An 18,893-nucleotide genomic window follows, 5' to 3' on the forward strand; every position below is an offset into this window, starting at 1 on the left:
AAGCCTAAATAAGTGAAATGTAATGTTATCCGTGTTGCTTGTATAGAAATGAAGTTTCATGTAAGAGTACAAGTCTATAGACATCACGTGGGCAGGCGGACAAACAAATATTAAATGTCTCCAACCCCGCGGGTGATAGACTTCGCTGACGCTCCACCAACGAATTATTTATGATGATGCCCTGGTTTTTGGAATTGAATAAATGTTCAATCACCCAAACCATAACAACCACAACTGTACAAAATTTACATAATTATTCAATATCATCCACATGCGCTCAAAATATACATTGATTGTCTGTTGACTCTATCACACTAGAATATTATTTAACATAGTTGCTAAATATTTTACAGTAATAATTAGTGTTAATTCATAAAAACACAATAAGTATTGAGAATACATATCTTTATGAAATAAAATTTTAATATTTCACTCGATTTTATCAGAATGCTTGGATTGGCTAATCGGGACTATAAGATTTAAAAGACAAATTGACCTATACACGTGAAATTTCTCATGAAGTCTCATGTCTATATATAGAAAACTTCGAGTTCATTTGATGATGCATGGTGTTCCGAGAGATTGGTTTGTGCGTTAGCAAAGTTTGTTTTCATGAATCTAATGGGTAAACATAGTGACAACGATAACATAAAAAACTATGAAAACGTATGAAATGTGACGTAGTAACATGGGTCTGTTGATTAAACGCTTTGCACGAAACACCAGAGAAGCATGTTACGCTATACTTCGTGTATCTTACTCCTTCCCTGTCATTATTCAGTAGGAATAATGTTCTTTGGTTACAAAAGGTGTCTGGCAGTGTTATATGGAGGCTGAACCTTTACAGTATATTTACCGTAAATTCAACTTCGGTACGACCTACATGATTTAGTTATTATTTTTTATTCCGTTAGTTACAACAAGATAAAGGTGTTATGTGGGAATTATTTCTACATGTGGGAGAATATTAATAGTGAACATATACGTTCTGGCTCAAACGTGACAGTCTTTCTAAAGAGTGCACCTAACAAATTAACCATTTTTATTCAAGAAATTTTGATTAATGGATTAATTTAAATAACTAATAAGACTGTTCAAGGTTCAATCTTATTGAATAAGAACTAAATTAGAGTTTAAGTGCAAAATACCACTCTTGATTTTCATTATTATATCAAACATAACTTAAAAAACTTTCTACTCTCGCTAGTGAATAGTTGAGAAAAAAATACCACTGAAACATTAATCTATCTTGTTTAATATGAACAGCTTCCTAGAATTTTGTTCAGACTACACGTATATTGGATTAAAATATTAAAATAAATTAAATTATTTTACTATTTCCAGTACATTACACTATTATGAACCATATTTGGCTAACCTCAAGCGAAATATATTAAAACAAATCAATTATATTGCGTTGAATATATCTTAATGTTATTATTTTATTTCAATTATTTTATAGCTGTTGTTTGGTCAACCTAATTAATAGTAATTATGACTTCCAATAAAAAATTAACAAGTCATGGTCTTTCTAAATTAATTACTCAATATGTTTTTAAAACTGTTTAACTCATTTAAGCAATTATTGTTACTCTATTGAACGAATTATCCCACATAATCATGACCTGTTATTTTCCGTAGGTGATATGGAAGAGCAGAAGAATAAGGCTTTATTTTCTGTCCATATACATCTGTCTCCTTTTGCATTTCGAAAAATTGTAGAATATTATATTGAACATATTTTAATGTTACTATTGTATTCAATTTATTTTACGTTTAAAATCAGCATAAGTGAGAAGTTTTAGTCATGTTATAATTGATATTCTTTCATTTCCACTTCTTAGAAAATCAGTCACTTGAAATTATACTAATATATGATATACATAAATGATGTAAGATGAATTAGTCTGAAAACCAATCCATCTGAAAAAGGTTTGAAAAAATACAAGCATTTTTTACACGTATTTATTTATACACCGTATCATACCTTTGAGCCACAGTAATGAATACAGTTATACAAAACAGCATAAAATGTAGAAACATGTGCATATGTGGTTGTGTTCACTTATATTGTTTTTGTACATATAAGGCGATCAAATATATCAAATACAAGAAGTTTTAATCACGGGCTATTTTGATTTAATATGACCTCATTGGCAGTTACAAATTGTTATAGTATAAGAACTTTAGTGAATAAATTATATACAATTTATTTTGGCTTTTCCAATTTTATTTGTGAAATTTTTTACTATTTTTAATTACGGGTGAAGTGTTATCGTGTATTTTACAAAGTTTTATCCAACTATAACTATCAAAGTAAGATCATATTACAGTCTTTACTAATGCATGATTCCAGATATTTATCCGTATGATTCATTATGAAACATTACCTTAAAAAATGTAATGAATTAAAACCGAGGCGTAAATCTTATCTAAACCTTTTGTTTGAGTGACAGATATAACTTTACTTATAATTTAAAAAAATAAGAGTGTTATATGATGGATTTATTATATTTTATGGATGAGGAAAAGTTAATAAATAAAATAATTTGGCGACTTTAACATATATACAATAAAATTAAAAAATACTTGAATAATATCACAAAAACATTTCTGTATGAGTTCAGGTAATAAATGTAACTAACACCATGTTTGGATTAAGTGGCCGCAGCCAGGGGCGTATGTGGGACAATCAAATGTTTACAAACAAAACTAGAGTATAATGGTTAACCCGATTACCATTAATTAGTTTTAACTCAAACAATAACAATAATATTGTTGGAATCTTTTGAATTAAATATTTGATACCCTATATACTGCAAATGGTGCAGTGTAGCGATTATAGCGGTTATCATGAGATAACCGAATCAAGCAATGTCGAGCGTGGCTGCTGCTTGGATGGGTGACCACTGAGCAATATTTTCCTTGTAAGAAATCCTTGCAAGAAAAAACTTTAAGCAAACATTTCATATTCGGCGGAACTTAGCGCGCTTTTTGGCGCTTTTTGGCAACAGTTTCCAATGGGATGATTCAGCTTTAGTTTCGGCGTCATAACCGTAAACCATGACTCGTCATCGGTTATGACCCTCTAGAGCAAATTTGGGTCATCGCGGTCAGAGTCCAACAGCTCCAAATCCATTAGCAATGTTATTCGCAACGACCCATCTAATGCCTAGATAATTGGAAAAAAAAACGATTCGCGTGAGCTAGTTTATATATTTCAGCTTCTCAGCAACTTCTCAAACGGTTATTCGACGATTGGCCAGTACTATTTTCTGCACTTCATCAATTTTTTCGGCACGCTGGTCGTCGTTCACATGATCTCGGCCCTCTGAGAACATTGTGTATCACCGAGAAATGTTGCTTCGGTTCCAAGAAGCTTCTCCATAAGCCACAGTCAACATTCGGAATGCGTCCGCGCACTTAATTTCGTTTTTAACACAAAATTTATTAGAGATTATTTTATCCAATTTTTTTGAAAAGGCACAAATCGAAGACGAGCCACGAAACGTGCAAGAAATCAGTTTTCATCAATCAAAAGAATATTCAAAATAGCCAAACTTGTTGGTATATGTCCGAGACATGTGTACCAACATAACACAAAAAAGAATATACGTAACCCACGGAAAATTAAAAAGTCTCGGTATTTTTTTAGCAGACCTAGTTGTAAGGCTTTCATGAGACTGAAGCTTACTGGAGAATCGACTACAAAATGTATTTTAAAATAAATGTAATGGTGTACGTAGAGACTGCACTCTTAGCAGCTCGTGATAGAATGCCAAGTAGCCTACTTGCTCTGCCACATATGGTCTGTTATGGTCAGCAGAGGGGTTTCAAGATTATCATGTAACATAAATAGTGATCCGTCAACTTCATACATGCTAATGATTTGTAATTATTGTTTAGCTTTGTTCACAGAGGTAAAGTCCTTTGCCACACTAGAATTTAAATTGAGAATCCTATTGAAGGATGACATAAATTGTTAAAGAACGAACTTAATCGAAAACTTAAACCGTCAATGAAGTGACAAAAGAATCGAAACAGCTGGTTAGAGCTCATATCGGATCACTACATAGGTACAAAAACAATAGAAGTGTGCGAAACTGCACATGTTTCTACATTTTTGCCCTTTTCATGAAATGTTTTCGTTATTGTGGTTCATAGCTATAATACGGTCTATAAATAAATAAATTTAAAATATGTATTTATTTAAACGTTTTTCAGATGGATTGATTTTCAGAACAATTCTCGTAACATCTAGATATTAGAATATAAATAACCGGCTTTTAAGCAGTGACAAGAAAGTAATAAAAGATACAAGCTACTACACGATAAAAACTTCTCACTCACGTTGATTTCAAACATTTAATAAATTGAGTACAATAGTGACATTAATATACGTTCTACACAATATTCTTAAATGAGTAAAACAAGAGGAAGAGTAAAGACATTTTTCCATATCACAAACGAAAAATAACTGGTCATGATAATAGTGGATATTCGTTGAATAAAATTACAATAATGCTTGAATTAGTTAAATCGTTTAAAAAAATATAGTGATTAATTAGTTTAGAAAGCTCCAACATTATTTGTTATTGTTTAATTTGATGTCTTAATTACTATTAATTAAGCTGACCAAACAACAGCTTCGTCCCTTCCCCTTGGATGGTTTGTAAACACTGGATCACACCCTAATTATACCCCACGATGGTATACATGAAAGTGATTAGGATCAATTATAATAGAAAAGTCTTTTAATTGATTTTCATCTGATTTATTAGCTAAAGGCGTTAAAGTAAATTGCATGTATAATTCAGTTCACGAATCTCAGGTCATACAAATAACTGATAAGCATTGTTTATTGCTTTGATGAAAAAATTGTTTTAATTACAGTAGCCAACTCTGAGATATTTTATCATGATATTTTATTAGCATCAAAGACGCGGTTCGTAACGCATTGAAACATTACTTTCATATAAACTATTTGAATTACTTTGTAACCACTATGGTGACTCATCTTCAGTTATGAGATGTTAACCGATAACCGGTTTAGTCAGTTTTTGTGTAATAAATGTTATATGAGGATGCTCTTCACAGAGAGGCTAAAATATTGCTATGTTATTTGAGTAAGTAATATTTAGACGCGATGAGAACCAGAAGACTTTAATGTTAGTTACGCCACCAAGCGTACTTAAGTAAGGCTAAGAAATAAAATAATAGCATATTATTTCTTTCGATAAACCTAAAAGCGCTCTATAGTCATTTGATTTAGCCGAAACTTAGTAGAAACATCGATAACATTCGTGTGCAATAGTGATCCAACCTTAAACATCAGGTATATCATTTGCAGTCACTCACATGTAAGGATATAGCAATCCGAACTTCGTAAATATAGGACAAAGCCTACATTTATTCACTTTAATTGACATTAAATCAGAAACAAATGTTTCTTAATCCAACTATTGTTACCCACATAAACTATTGAGAATATCCTATAATAGTTTGTCATTCTTAGTTTTTCGTTTAATACATAATTGGAATCAACTTGTTCTTTTAATATAAAACACTTCCCAAATTTTATTTTCTATCGTCGTTTTAGTATTCAAAACTAAGACCTTTAAATATTACAAGGTATTAATAATCTCTCTAGCAGAATCATAGTATAGAATTTGTTGATAAAAATGTCTAATACTTAGCCCTAACTTCTCCTGTTAAAATAAGACTTCTTTAATTTATGTCTACTATTTGAATAGTTTGACAAATGTTCATGTAAATATCAATTTAAATATTTAAATTTATATAAAAATTATAGTAAATATCAATACTTTCAATATGATGTACAGGGCTGTATAAACAGAAAGTAAAATATTTCATAGTTTGAATTTGCTTAACCATTTTTATTTCATCTGCAGGTTCAGTAATGTTCAAAATTTAAACTTTAATTATATCTGGTTTGTGTCAGAAGTGAAATTAGAGCTACAAAATTAACCAAATATTAAGGTTCGTACGTATTTAATCATTTAAATTGTTTTATTACCACCTGTTGTACCTCTTTTCTGTTCTGAGTAACCATTATTATTTTTTAATTAAAAAATTACTTTTAAATTAATGTTTATAATTCTCTAAATGTTTATATAAATATATAAAAATTTAATTAAAAACGTACGTATATTTCCATCTATTGATACCCGCCAAATCCACTTCATAATCCCCTATACCGCTCCCAATTATACTGCCGGCCCTCACTAAACTCTCCGATGTAGTTAGGCTAATATGACCCCAATTTGAGTTGTAATAGAGTTTGGTGGTATGGACACTTCCTACTTACAGTATTGGTTATAGAAATGCCTTCTTGTAAAGTTTTGAGTTCACGATATTGTGTCAATAATTGTACTTAAATCAATGACCACAGAAGCATAATCCATTAGCAAACAAAAATGGCCATAGCTGTTTTTAGATAACATATTATAGTTTCCAGGAAATTCTTTTAAATGTCTTTAAACTAATGAACAGAAAATTAATTAAAACCGCAAATTTCTATTCACTAAATTGTAACGTTCATTTTTTATCCTAATGATTAAATAAAAACTATGCAATTATGTCATGCATTTTCTTTGTATTAATTCCAGGATTCGTGTATTCTAAATAAAATTCTGAGAAGCTATTGCATTTAAATACGGCTACTTAGGTTATGACAGCTTTGATAAGCCTTCAGTTTGCTCAGATTATGTGCAACTAATCTTGTAATGGATTTACCAGTTTATTGTAGAACTGAACTTAGGTTGGGAGCTGTACACACTTATATAAGAGAACTCATATAGTTTTACATATCATTAAGCGGAAGTTAGCTTGTTGCCTTTATTTTGCTGCCTTTATTTTTGCAAATTATTCTTAGTAATTGCCTTCCATTCGGGGAAAATTTAATAAGGAAAATGTAATGCCATACAGAAATTCATGGAAAATGTTATAAATCGTTTGTTAATTTTTTTGTAGCACTGAATTTGTAACATATAATAGGATTTTTGACATTCGACATCGTTATATTTTACACGTGTTTAACAGTACATTATTGGGATAGATATATATCCTCTTCGTTAGGTAAAAAGACATGTACATAAAAACAACGAAATGTTGGTGGTCTGGACTGATTATCTCCTAATAAAAGGAAATGAGCATTAACGTTGTGGCCGCTGCCATGTAATTAGACTACAGACTCTTCTCTTGAGAGTTGCATGGATATACAGGGATGCCACAAATCTGATTAATATTTAATATTATTTATGATTAATAATTAGGCTATTCATATTATCATAAATAATATAGCTATTGTAATAATTAATATAACTTTTATTTTACAGGCATTTACCCATACAAAATTAGTTATATGTGTTTAAACGTACCATATAACGCTTGAACTATACGTCTCTAAATTTATGGATTTTACAAAATAATATTTTTTTATAAATGATTTACTACCAAATTTACATAATGGTACCACCACATAAAAATAAGTTGATTTACCTTTACAAGAACATGAAGCATTATCATTGGAAAGTTTTTACATGGTAATTAAACGACACTTTGATTACAAAGCTATTGCGGGGAAACACAATAAAACAAATGCCCTCAATTAGATTACCGGAATCTGGAAGCCACAATCACGGTACGCAATGCCATTATCCGCCAAAATGGGACAATATTTTACGTTTATTGCCTCAATGAATTTATTGTGGAGAACTCTTCCCCCTAATACCTATATCAATAGCCATTAATGGCAATGTCCGTCTACATTTCTACTTCTCTAACCACTCCTATGTGTACCCTTCTTTTAGTGGTTACAAAGAAATCTTAATAGTTAGCATTATATCAAGGCGTATGTTCAAAAGATGACTAAAGATATATAAGGATGGGGTTAAATAAACTTTAAAGTCATAATATAATCGTATGATAAATTAGTGATGTATTGTCCTTCTAATAGAGATAAGTTTGGTATAGATTTTTTAATTGGTGTGTTTACTTATCCACGGAAAATACGGTAAGTAAAAGTACGATAAAGTGCGTTATCTTTTGAAACAATCTCTGGCGTTAATATATCCTGCAGATAAGCAAGTATATATAATTACAACCGAAATTCTACACGATTTCTTTAACAAGGTATCAGTTAGGATGAATATTACAATGATTATAGTAAATAATTTGACAAACTTTCACCACAATACTTAGACCTATATTTAAAGAGGCTGTTAAAAAGTATAAACTTTGAAGTGACCGTAAGTTTAAATGTCATATGGCCAATGTGACTGTGAAGGTTTTATTATTTTTAAAGCATTAAGTTTTGCAGTCATAACATACTATAGTTTTAAAAATCACGCTTAAATAAAAGTCTTAAAGTACTGCAAAACTAAAGATTACGCTTCATATTTCAAATAAAATAAATACACCGAACAAGTAGAAATTTAAATAAATTAAAAATATTATATAATCTAAACTGTTTTATTTAGCATATCATTTACTCATTGTAACAAATATAATATTAATCGCCTTATTTTTTTATTTTTCGAGTAAATCTTTTTACATCTAGGTAATAAACCTAAAAATAAAAGATTTAAAACAGCTTAAATAACAATATTATTATTCTTCAATGTATAGAAAATATCAATTAAATTTAACACTCATTCTAGTTATTACAGTGACTCTTTTAACACATTCGTTTGATTGCACGTTGATATATTGAAGACTAGAGTAAAATCTAGTCAACTAGTTTTGAACTTTTGTAGACTTAAAATTTAAAAACATTATAAGAGTGTTTAAAGGCAGTTTTTTCTAAAATTATTTTACACTCTTTGAGGGTTTTGATAGTAAAAACTAGTATTTAAATGTTTAAAACCTTCCTGTGGGACACATACTATTATATATCTCAAAACACTTAGTTCGTGAAGGAAAAAGGATTTTTCCGGACATTTGTCATCGTTCAGTGAAACAATAAATCAGTAACACTACGTTTCGAGATCTGCAATCTGATCTCTTCTTCAGGTAAAGAACTAACCTAATACATAATATTACAAACTAGGTTAAAATAAACAAATCTTACAAATCAAATCTATACAAATCTTAGGTTGTGATTCCTGACTTAGGCGTGCCACAACGCTTTGGTAAGATTTGTTTATTTTAACCTAGTTTGTAATATTATGTATTAGGTTAGTTCTTTACCTGAAGAAGAGATCAGATTGCAGATCTCGAAACGTAGTGTTACTGATTTATTGTTTCACTGAACGATGGCAAATGTCCGGAAAAATCCTGTTACTTTCACAATCCTTCCATCGTCAAAAATAACCTTCAAACAAAGGACACTTAGTTCATTTGTGAGCTTGCTTCTTTTTTCACTATTACAATTTTCGCCATTACATAGATTTATCTTTGACAAACATTAATGTGGTTATGTATTATGGGGATATATTTATAATTTTCGGACAACTTGCATAAGTATGATCATACTAATTGCTTCCATCTGCAACTGTTTAAACATTTTTAGGTTAAGATCTTACAATTAACAATTAAGATCTTATTGCTTGTGCAAAAGAAATCAGAACGTTTATATTGCTCAGAAACAACCGGCTCTATTCTTACAATAAAAACAGAGTTAAGCTGAATATGTTGCTATCGGAATGGCGACGCAGCCAAAGTACTGCCATAAGTTCGGTTTACAACCATTTTATCTGATTCAACAAAAGATTCGTTCCCTCTGTAATACAAACTTCCTTCCGCTGAAAAGTACTTCAGATAATAGATATCCCTGTGAGTTAGTTTACGTTGCGACTACTGCAGTTGCAGTTGAGACGTTTCATTGTTTTTATCAATTGCACCTTTACAGTTAAAACTTATCATACAGTGTAAATTTACAAATTTTTATATAGAGTTATTGTAATAAAAACCTAAGGAAATAGAAATAAAATTTTAATAAAAAACTAATTTCTACTATTCCTCAAGGAAAATATAGATAGTATAATTTGATGGATTGTAAACCAAGAGTACACTTATTCTATCCATAAAATTCTAAGTTTTCTACAGGGACCAATGATTACAAATCTTAACTCCGTACTGAAGGCGGAGAATAGAATGCGGGTTGAATTTTAAAATCAATGTTAGAGAATTTCACACTAATTCTAGCGGTGAGAATGTGACATTTACATTTGAATTTGGGCCGAAAGCAAATCTCATGAGAGCTACAACTAATTCAAAATTTCTCTCCTAAACGTTTTAAATAAAGAATCTTAGACATCATTTTCAAGAATTTAAACAATACGTCTCTTTTAACCATATTTGCATAGGGCTTAAATAAACAAAACACTTGGCCCTATTCTATAAACATTTTGTAGGGAATATATATATATATATATATATATATATATATATATATATATATATATATATATATATATATTACGTTTCAAATGCACCTAGTACGTTCTTTAGAGTTAAAATTTTAAATTTGGCATAATCATTCTTTTAGATAATATGGAGGATACAAGTAGGGAAAAAGCACCCCCAAATTATGCGTCAGGCAGTGACGAAAACATTCGTGTATTGAGTGTAACTAGCAAGGAGTATGTTTGTTACCACTTGCAATTATAATGTTACCAAATGATCATACATCAATTTGGAAACAAACTGTATATTTGAATTGTAAATAAAAGCTGTCCCAATCCAAGCACACATAATAACAATGCGATGCACCAAGAGGAATATTTTCAATGTCTTAAATATTAATAGTTTCCAGCATATCGCTTTTAGATTGAAGATTTTGAGCTGAAGAAAAGTTCCTCATAGTAGTCTTAATATTGGTCATTTTGGAATGCGGGAAATCTATTTACTCCCTATACCACAACGAGAGTCAGAAATATGTGTACTAATGAATTTGGTATATCTCATAATTGGCGGTATTGGTGTAAGTAATGAATATCGTATTCGTTTTATATAAAGTCCTATTTATTAGCTAAAGTATGATTTTAAATATTCCCATTGGATGGTTTCATGTCATATTTACAAAATAAAATAGAATGTTATGGTATTATAGGTATATGAAATGTATTAAGAACTACTATAAGAATTTAACCTTCAATAAAGCAAACTTTGTTTAGTACTTACTTCGACAGCGTACATTTTACTTATTGTTTGTGCGCACTAACCAATACACCACTACTTACCAGTAAACTTTAGTTTTATGTCAACTGTCTATATCGCACATACATAGGAGCGCTCGTAATTAAGATTATATATATCTTAGTTATATATAATTAAATGATGTTTTCTTATTCAAATATTCACATACGTAACGTAGGAAATTTAAAAAATGGTTATAAAATATGTTGAAACATGGCACAGTTTTATTGATTAAAATACCAATACTAAAAGAACAATAATGTTTGCATTGTTAGCAACCCAATTAATCGTCAAATCGTGATCTAAAAAATAAATTTTAGATTATAATCAAAAACTTAACCTACTACTAAGAACTTACCCTTTCCTTTACATAGTAAAAGTGTATGGATAAGTTCTGTTTTTTTCATATTTCACTCACCAAAGCAGTAATTAAAACCAATACCAAAACCATTTATATTTCATAATTTATTTTTTTTTTATTTTTTTAGTGGTTCTATCTTTGATCTGATTTTTTATTAAGGTACGAAAAAGTCACAATAACGTCCGCTTACACCCATATTTCACTGTCACTATCAAATTTATAAATTAATATATGTATATAGTTGCCGTCTTGATAGCAATGCCCGTTACAATTTTACGAAAATATGTTGACATGATATTTATCGCTGTTTTTTTGTTTCTATCTATCGCAGTTTATTTAACCCATTGATAAGAATGAGGGAACAATACAAAAGCACGATCTAACAGATAACTAAAGAAGCTTGCCAGTGTTGTGTATTGCACGCGTTGGCTTTGGGAATGGTTTAAGAAGAGGACAGATATTATTTCGCAGAATTGTTTTCGGTAGGTCATTATCACACTTCTTCTACATTATTATTAACAGCTGATTTTCATTCCGTTTCCTACTAAACCACTGGAGTTTCCTTGCGAATATGCTGGAAGAAAATACCGTACAGATATTTTGAAATGGCTGCTACATAGATTTATAAGTGTTATCATTCTACATAACATAAAATATAGTAATTTCAAGGTATGTTCACACTGGTTTTAAAATACATTCCTAGAAAAAATTAAAACTTTAGTCCTGTCTTAGCTTTGCCGAACATCCTCAGGGTTAAAACGATAAAAATAAGACAAAACTAAACCGATACCAAAGAGAATTACTTATTTATACACGACACAAAAATTTCTCATTTTTTAAACCTCGTGAATTAGTATCGCCAATTGGATATTTTTCACTAAAATCGCTACTCTCAAGCCCAATTCGGCACTCTTAATTTTGAGGAACGTTATTGATAATCGAGTGACTCGAGTTGTCATAATCGTCCTTGACGAAGCAGTTTGATTGAGATGCTAGTTTGTAGAACCGATGTTCACTAGTTAAAAATATCTACTAGATTCTACTCTGGATTCTATTTATAAATAAGGTACTTTTAAATAGTGCCTGTGATCGAAGTCCGTTTCATTCTTAATCAAAATCTTATCATTGTTGATATTCCGATTCGAGCTTCATAAGTTTACCCGTACAAAAATATTGAATAAGATACAAAATGCGACTGACTTCCTCGTGTACTGACAGAAGAGTATTATTACACATAAAGATGTTTCGATCTCAATATTTTTAAATTTTTTGAGTCAGAAATCACTTGAACGTAGGAAATCTACTGCCTTGATGCTAGGGAGTCGAAATATTTGGTAGCAATCCTAATATGGTTGTGACGATAAAAGCTGTGCTGCTGCACTACTAAGTCATACGTCCTGTGATAGTGCAATCTACATGAAATCATCCAATTGACAATTATCTGGTGCTACACCAAGTGCCAATAAGTTGACGTAAGCATGACAAGCTGGGACATTCAAAACATATCTGAAAATGTTGTCTCCACTATATTTATAAAACACTAATGCAATTATATTATTGAAAACTAGTTAAAAGTATCGAAATGTTATAATAATATCTTATTCCAGATAAAATATCGTAGTTCATAAGTAAATTTGCTACATATAATTTGGGATATTTTATTCTGGGTACTATGGCATTGTTTAATAGTAAGCAATTAGGAGAACTAGTTTGACTATTTTAGTTATTGAATTGAACAGTTATCCGTCGAATAGTTACCAAGCGATCTCCATTGCAACTTTAACTATTATATTAGATAGCACTTTTTTTCTATAGTCTTCCAAAATTTCAAAAACTATTACCATAGTTGAAAACTAGGTTGATTAACAAAAGCAGAAAGCAAAGACAAATGTGGTACTGTTTAAAAGGACGAGAGCCAAGAAAATTAGAAGTTGCAAGCAATAAAAAATACGCATGTTTAAGTTTTTTGTATATCTATGAAGTATTAGAGAACATTTGAAAGTAAAATTATCATTTTTAACTTATTATAAATGGTTAATAAACTCTTTTATGACACCAGTCATCGATTAGTTTAAAATTTGTATTTGTATATTAGAAAAGTTTTTACTCGTGCTTTAATACTGGTACCAATACAAATAACGAAATAAGGAAATAAGTCGGTTTGAACTGTATAAGCACAAAACTTAGTTATTTTAGAAATCGATAGAGAAACCTTTCCTTAAAGTATAGCCTTGAAGAAGTTTCAAAATGCATAAAAGTGATTATAAATAATAAACAATAATATTTTTCATAGTTTTATGTAGTTAAAACCAACCGTCAGACTTGACATAAATATTTATATGTCTGTAATAAAACTAGAGAAATAGAATGAAAGCAAGGAAATTTATCTGTCTATTCATGTTGACTCCGGTTTAATATTAATTTCAGTTTCTGTCAAAGGGTTTAGGGTGTCAAGCCAAAAATAAAATGTGCCAAAAATTATTATCACTTATCATATTTTTAACCCTATTGAAACCCACTTTTGTTGACCTCCACCTAAACGAGCGAGTTTGACGGTTTTTTAGAGAAATCTTATTTCTTACGCCTTTATGAAAAACTATTTAAACAAAAATTATTTAAGCACATCCAGCAAAAGGTGATGTCTAAATTGAGTGCAGTATCAACAAATTCAACTTGTCTTAACATTCTGGAGATAAAGATAATCCCCATCTCTACAGTTGTACAATGTTACAACTAATTGTATACTAAATGAATAACAGACAAATGTGCAGATCTCAATGCATTTTATTTGTAAAACCCTCGGTATTCAGGTACGCGGATACTCTTACATTAATTAGTGTCCAAGTTAAGCCTATTGGAACTGAGCGTGTACGGTAAAACCATTACTATTATACGTGGTTTCAACCAAAGGCTTATGGTACGTGTATACTGATTTGCCAGTTGATCAGTATCGGAAAATGTCTCGTTATTTCGGAATTATGTACCATTATGTACCACGCTAGTCTAATTCCTAGTTATGTAACAGGTAGATAATCATAACAATTCAACTTCTTGACAAGTTAAATAAAACATTTATGCAAAAAATCATAGTCCTATTAGTTAATTATTAGTGCTTATGAAAGGTCCAGTATAAACATTAGGATTACTACGAAATTTCAAAAATATCTCAAGTTATTTATCCCGCTTATTCTACTGTGAGAATTTCAGTTTGAATGAGGAATATGGCTGCAATATACCTACAACAGTATTACTCATCAACTCCTCATTGATAACTGAATTGATAATCTGTTTTAAAACTGAAGGTTCTTATATTTACGCTGTTTAAAATTTTTAAATAGAGCAAATTTCTAAGGAAATCTTAATTACAGATACAGATATGCGATATTAATTTTTTTCGATCGGGAGGTAAATAATAGCAATGAGCTGAAATTTATGCTAATTCTGCAAAAACTTACATACAATATTACAGTTATATGGTTTAGTCATTATGAATAAAACGTTAAAGCATGGGTGGGGATTCGTGTGCGTACATTTAACCTTGCCTTAATCTTAATTGAGTTTAGAAATATTCAACTAATAACACATTCGACCTCTCACAGGAAGAATAGTTTTACTTAGTGATGAGCCAGGGATACGCTTTTCCTTCATAATGGACCGGAATCCTATATAGTTTAATTGTAAGATCGAGACATTGTTATCCGCGTGACATTTTCAACGTGAACTGTATTACTACGAACACCACATTTAATAACTCCCACAGAATAAGTTTTATAAATAAATCTGGCTGGTCTAGGACTTACATAATTACATTTACTTTTGTATAATTGACCTTCATATCCATTTTCATTATTTTTAACTGTTTGGTTAGTTACAAAGCTATTTATTTGGTTCATCGCCCAACTCTCCTAGTATAATACTCATGGTTTACACCTACACTTCTGATATATACAGATTGTTCTTGTTTGTTTCAAGGGGCTACATCCCATTAGTGTGTCTGCCGCAGATAACTTGTTAAACTTTATAGTAATGATGGCATTACTATAAAGTTTAAAAGCTGAAATTGAGTTGATAAGTTGAATGAGTACCTGAGTAACACGCGTGTTTCAGTATTCGGTTGTTTTATATTACATAAAAGTAATCTTCATAAAATTATTAATGCATCTTTGAAAGCTCGTGGGGACAATCTCAATTGTCGGACGTATTTCAATTCCAAAAACGGTTCAGCTGAAATTTAAGAGCTTTTCATTAATTACAAATGAGTACAGAAAATGATAAACATAAGTTTCTAAAATCGCGTACAAAAAACTCTTTTAATGGTATATGTTTAGATTAGCGGCGAAGAAAAGCCACGTGGTCCCCCCTAAATTTTCCAGTTAAAATAAATAGCTTTTAATTTGATCTCCCTTTTTAAAATATATTGAAATTGAAGCAATTTTTTCAGAAAATTGTGTAACCAAATGTGTTTTTTTAATGAACAAGTAATGATATATCGGTTACAGATTTCGTTGTTCTTCATATCAGCTGATGATCGTGATGCATGGGTATCAGTACTTTTTCAAAAATCAGAACAAGTAATAGGGAAGAGCTAATTATTTGAATTAAATCAGCTTTATTTTCAATCAGATTGTAATTATTTCTAATATTAATAACACAAACTATATGTTCTATCGGTGGTAATTTTTCATTCCTTTAATTGACTAATCAGGAATCGTTCTCAGTTATGCAATAACAGTACAAGTAAGCACAGTTATATTATCGTATAGATAAACATAATATACAAATATTCTTCCTGAAATTCGATACCACATGAACAAACACACGACACTGTTTGTTTACTAGAGTACTCCGAGTTAGAAACTCTCAGGAATAATCTAAAATGTTCACCATTAATAAATAATTAATGCCTAGTTAAGGAAACTTGACCAACATTCAAGTTGAAGTCAGTAACGTGTTTATTGTATATTCAATAGACAACAGTTATGTCAAATGTTCTTCGATTCACATGAAGACCTATGACTTCTGGACATAATTATCAAACGTAAAAATGTTTACACTATGTGATAAACATCCAACATCACAAAACTAGTATTCCCAAAGGATAATGTTATTTACGAAATATAGGAGGTTTGTACAGAAGTAATAAGACTTACATAAAAGTTCGGTAAAGTTCTCACTGAATCCCTATTTCCGATTGGTATCACTGATGACGTACTACCAGGGTGGGTCGCGGCGGCGGCAGTAGGGTTGTTAGCGAGGGTAGCGCGCGCGGCAAACTGCCTCTCTTGACGAGCGGCCGATGCATCTATAGCATGCGCATTGCTGCTGCCTCCCTGCAACCCTTCGATGCTGTTATGATTGACAGCCCATACCCCGGGGAGGACGCAGGATCTACTGTTAATTAATTGTGATTGGAGAACACTCGTTGTCCCATAAGATTGAACAACATTTATATATTACAATTACCGCAAAAGTAATCAAACAAGTAAGCTACTTGCATGTGGGAAATGATAACAAGACTAAAAGGAAAAATGAATAAAAAAACTTAGGATATATTTTTGGTAACGCTGCATTGGTAGTTTACCACTAATTGTTTATCAAATGTATTTAAAATGAAATCAAATTTTTAATTGCTCGTAACAATTTTACATTTTATGGCAAATGTCATAAATTATTCTCAATTTTAATTTTCATACCACATTACTATCACATCTAAACTTAAATCCTTGTTCATACATTCCAGTCCCATTTATCCTTCGCCAATTTCAACCCACTTCCAGCGCTGGAGTCAGTCGTTGAATTGGGCGGTCTCCCAGAAACTCGTCAACGCAGTATTTGTATTTAAAATATTTCTTACAAGTATTTGTTATAGTAAGACAAACACACTTAATGTCCAGTTACGTATGGAGATTATTTCTTTTTTGAGATGTTCAGCGGACATACTGATAGACAGTCATACGGAAAAGATATTTTTCATCACCCAGCTGAGAAAACAGAAATTATATTATTCAATGGATGGGCATGATATATAATCAAAATCCATGTTGCCTGTATCGAAATGAAACTCCATGCAAATTTAAGTCTATAGGATTAGTTCATTCTTGAGTTTCGTTAAAGAAACATATAGAAAGACAGACGGTCGGAAATGAAATTTCCCAGACCCTTGAGAGTATAATTTTTGTATTACATAATACATTTTTAGTTTTATTTCCAAATTTAACAAATAACTTAGGTTAATAATACTAATTAGTACCACATTCAATGTTTATTTTGAAACACAAAATTAAATTTTCTAAATCTTCTCCTATCATAATTACCCGATTTGCTTAGAGTGAAAAATAAAATGTCAATAATGATTTTTTTCAAGACTTTTACGTTGGCATCGTGTAGTAAGTTTACGAACCGACTGGCCCACGGATTACTAATTACTGGACGATTGGATTATTAGTCCGCATCCAATGGAAGTATTATTAGATGGCGGGACAGGTTCGTTAATTAAAACATCAGAACCGCAACTCCATTCTTCCTTAATGTTCAAACACTAATTTATAAAATTAACTAATATAAATTACAGAGGAAAATACGCAATGTTTTGTTTCCATCGCAGAAACAATAATTAATCATTGTCCGGCATACTGGTAATGAATACGTATATTTTTTAGATACACATTCATGAGATGTTACTGTTACAAAAGACTAGGTAGCCTGTAACAAATTATTGTTTTTCAATTTTTAGAAAAGGTGTAATGCAACTCAGTAAGTGGTAGTTGAAAAATAAGGTAATTTTTTACAATTAAGATAATCTCAGTATTTTTTTTCAATATCAACATTTAAAATGCCTTTTGTTTTATTTCAACAAAAGATGTTAACAATACCTTTGAATCTTACTCTTTTTAAGAAATAATGTTAATCAATTTTTTAATTGGCCGCAATTTAGAAACTTAATATGAAAACTCGATATTTATTTATAGATCCAATCCACATAGCTATTTAACGAAAATTCGGTTAGTGTTGGTTGATTAGTTAATCGTATTAACGCACTTATTTGCGGTAGGTATGGTATATATCTTAAATCATACGTTATAAATGCTTAATAAAACGACGTTGGATGGCGGGAAAATGCCAATAATTCTTTTGGAGGCTTAAATAAATTAAAATTACTTCTAGTGTTGTGAGTGATATTATTATTATTATTATTATAGTGCTAGTTTGCTTCTTAAAATAAATGTTTTTGTGCTTTCTTAACTATAATAAATGCATTTCTTCTTCGGTTATAATTCACGAAAAATTAAATATGAACTTCAAGGAATATTCATTAGAATTCTTTTTCAAATTATTTCAAATGTTTCTTACGAATTGCAATACTATAACTTCC

General features: G+C 30.5%; 1 protein-coding gene across 1 annotated transcript in view; it reads right to left on the reverse strand.

Annotated features, from left to right (window-relative positions):
- The window catches only part of LOC124368001 (cell adhesion molecule 1-like), a 237,714-nt gene extending 220,931 nt beyond the window's left edge, over positions 1-16,783 (reverse strand). Inside the window, exon 1 of the mRNA XM_046825267.1 lies at positions 16,672-16,783. The gene's annotated coding sequence lies outside the window, so the exon portion shown is untranslated. The remainder of the gene's footprint in view (positions 1-16,671) is intronic.
- Between the last annotated feature and the right edge of the window lie 2,110 nt (positions 16,784-18,893).

Source organism: Homalodisca vitripennis, chromosome 8 (assembly GCF_021130785.1).
Source record: "Homalodisca vitripennis isolate AUS2020 chromosome 8, UT_GWSS_2.1, whole genome shotgun sequence".
Taxonomy (NCBI): domain Eukaryota; kingdom Metazoa; phylum Arthropoda; class Insecta; order Hemiptera; family Cicadellidae; genus Homalodisca; species Homalodisca vitripennis.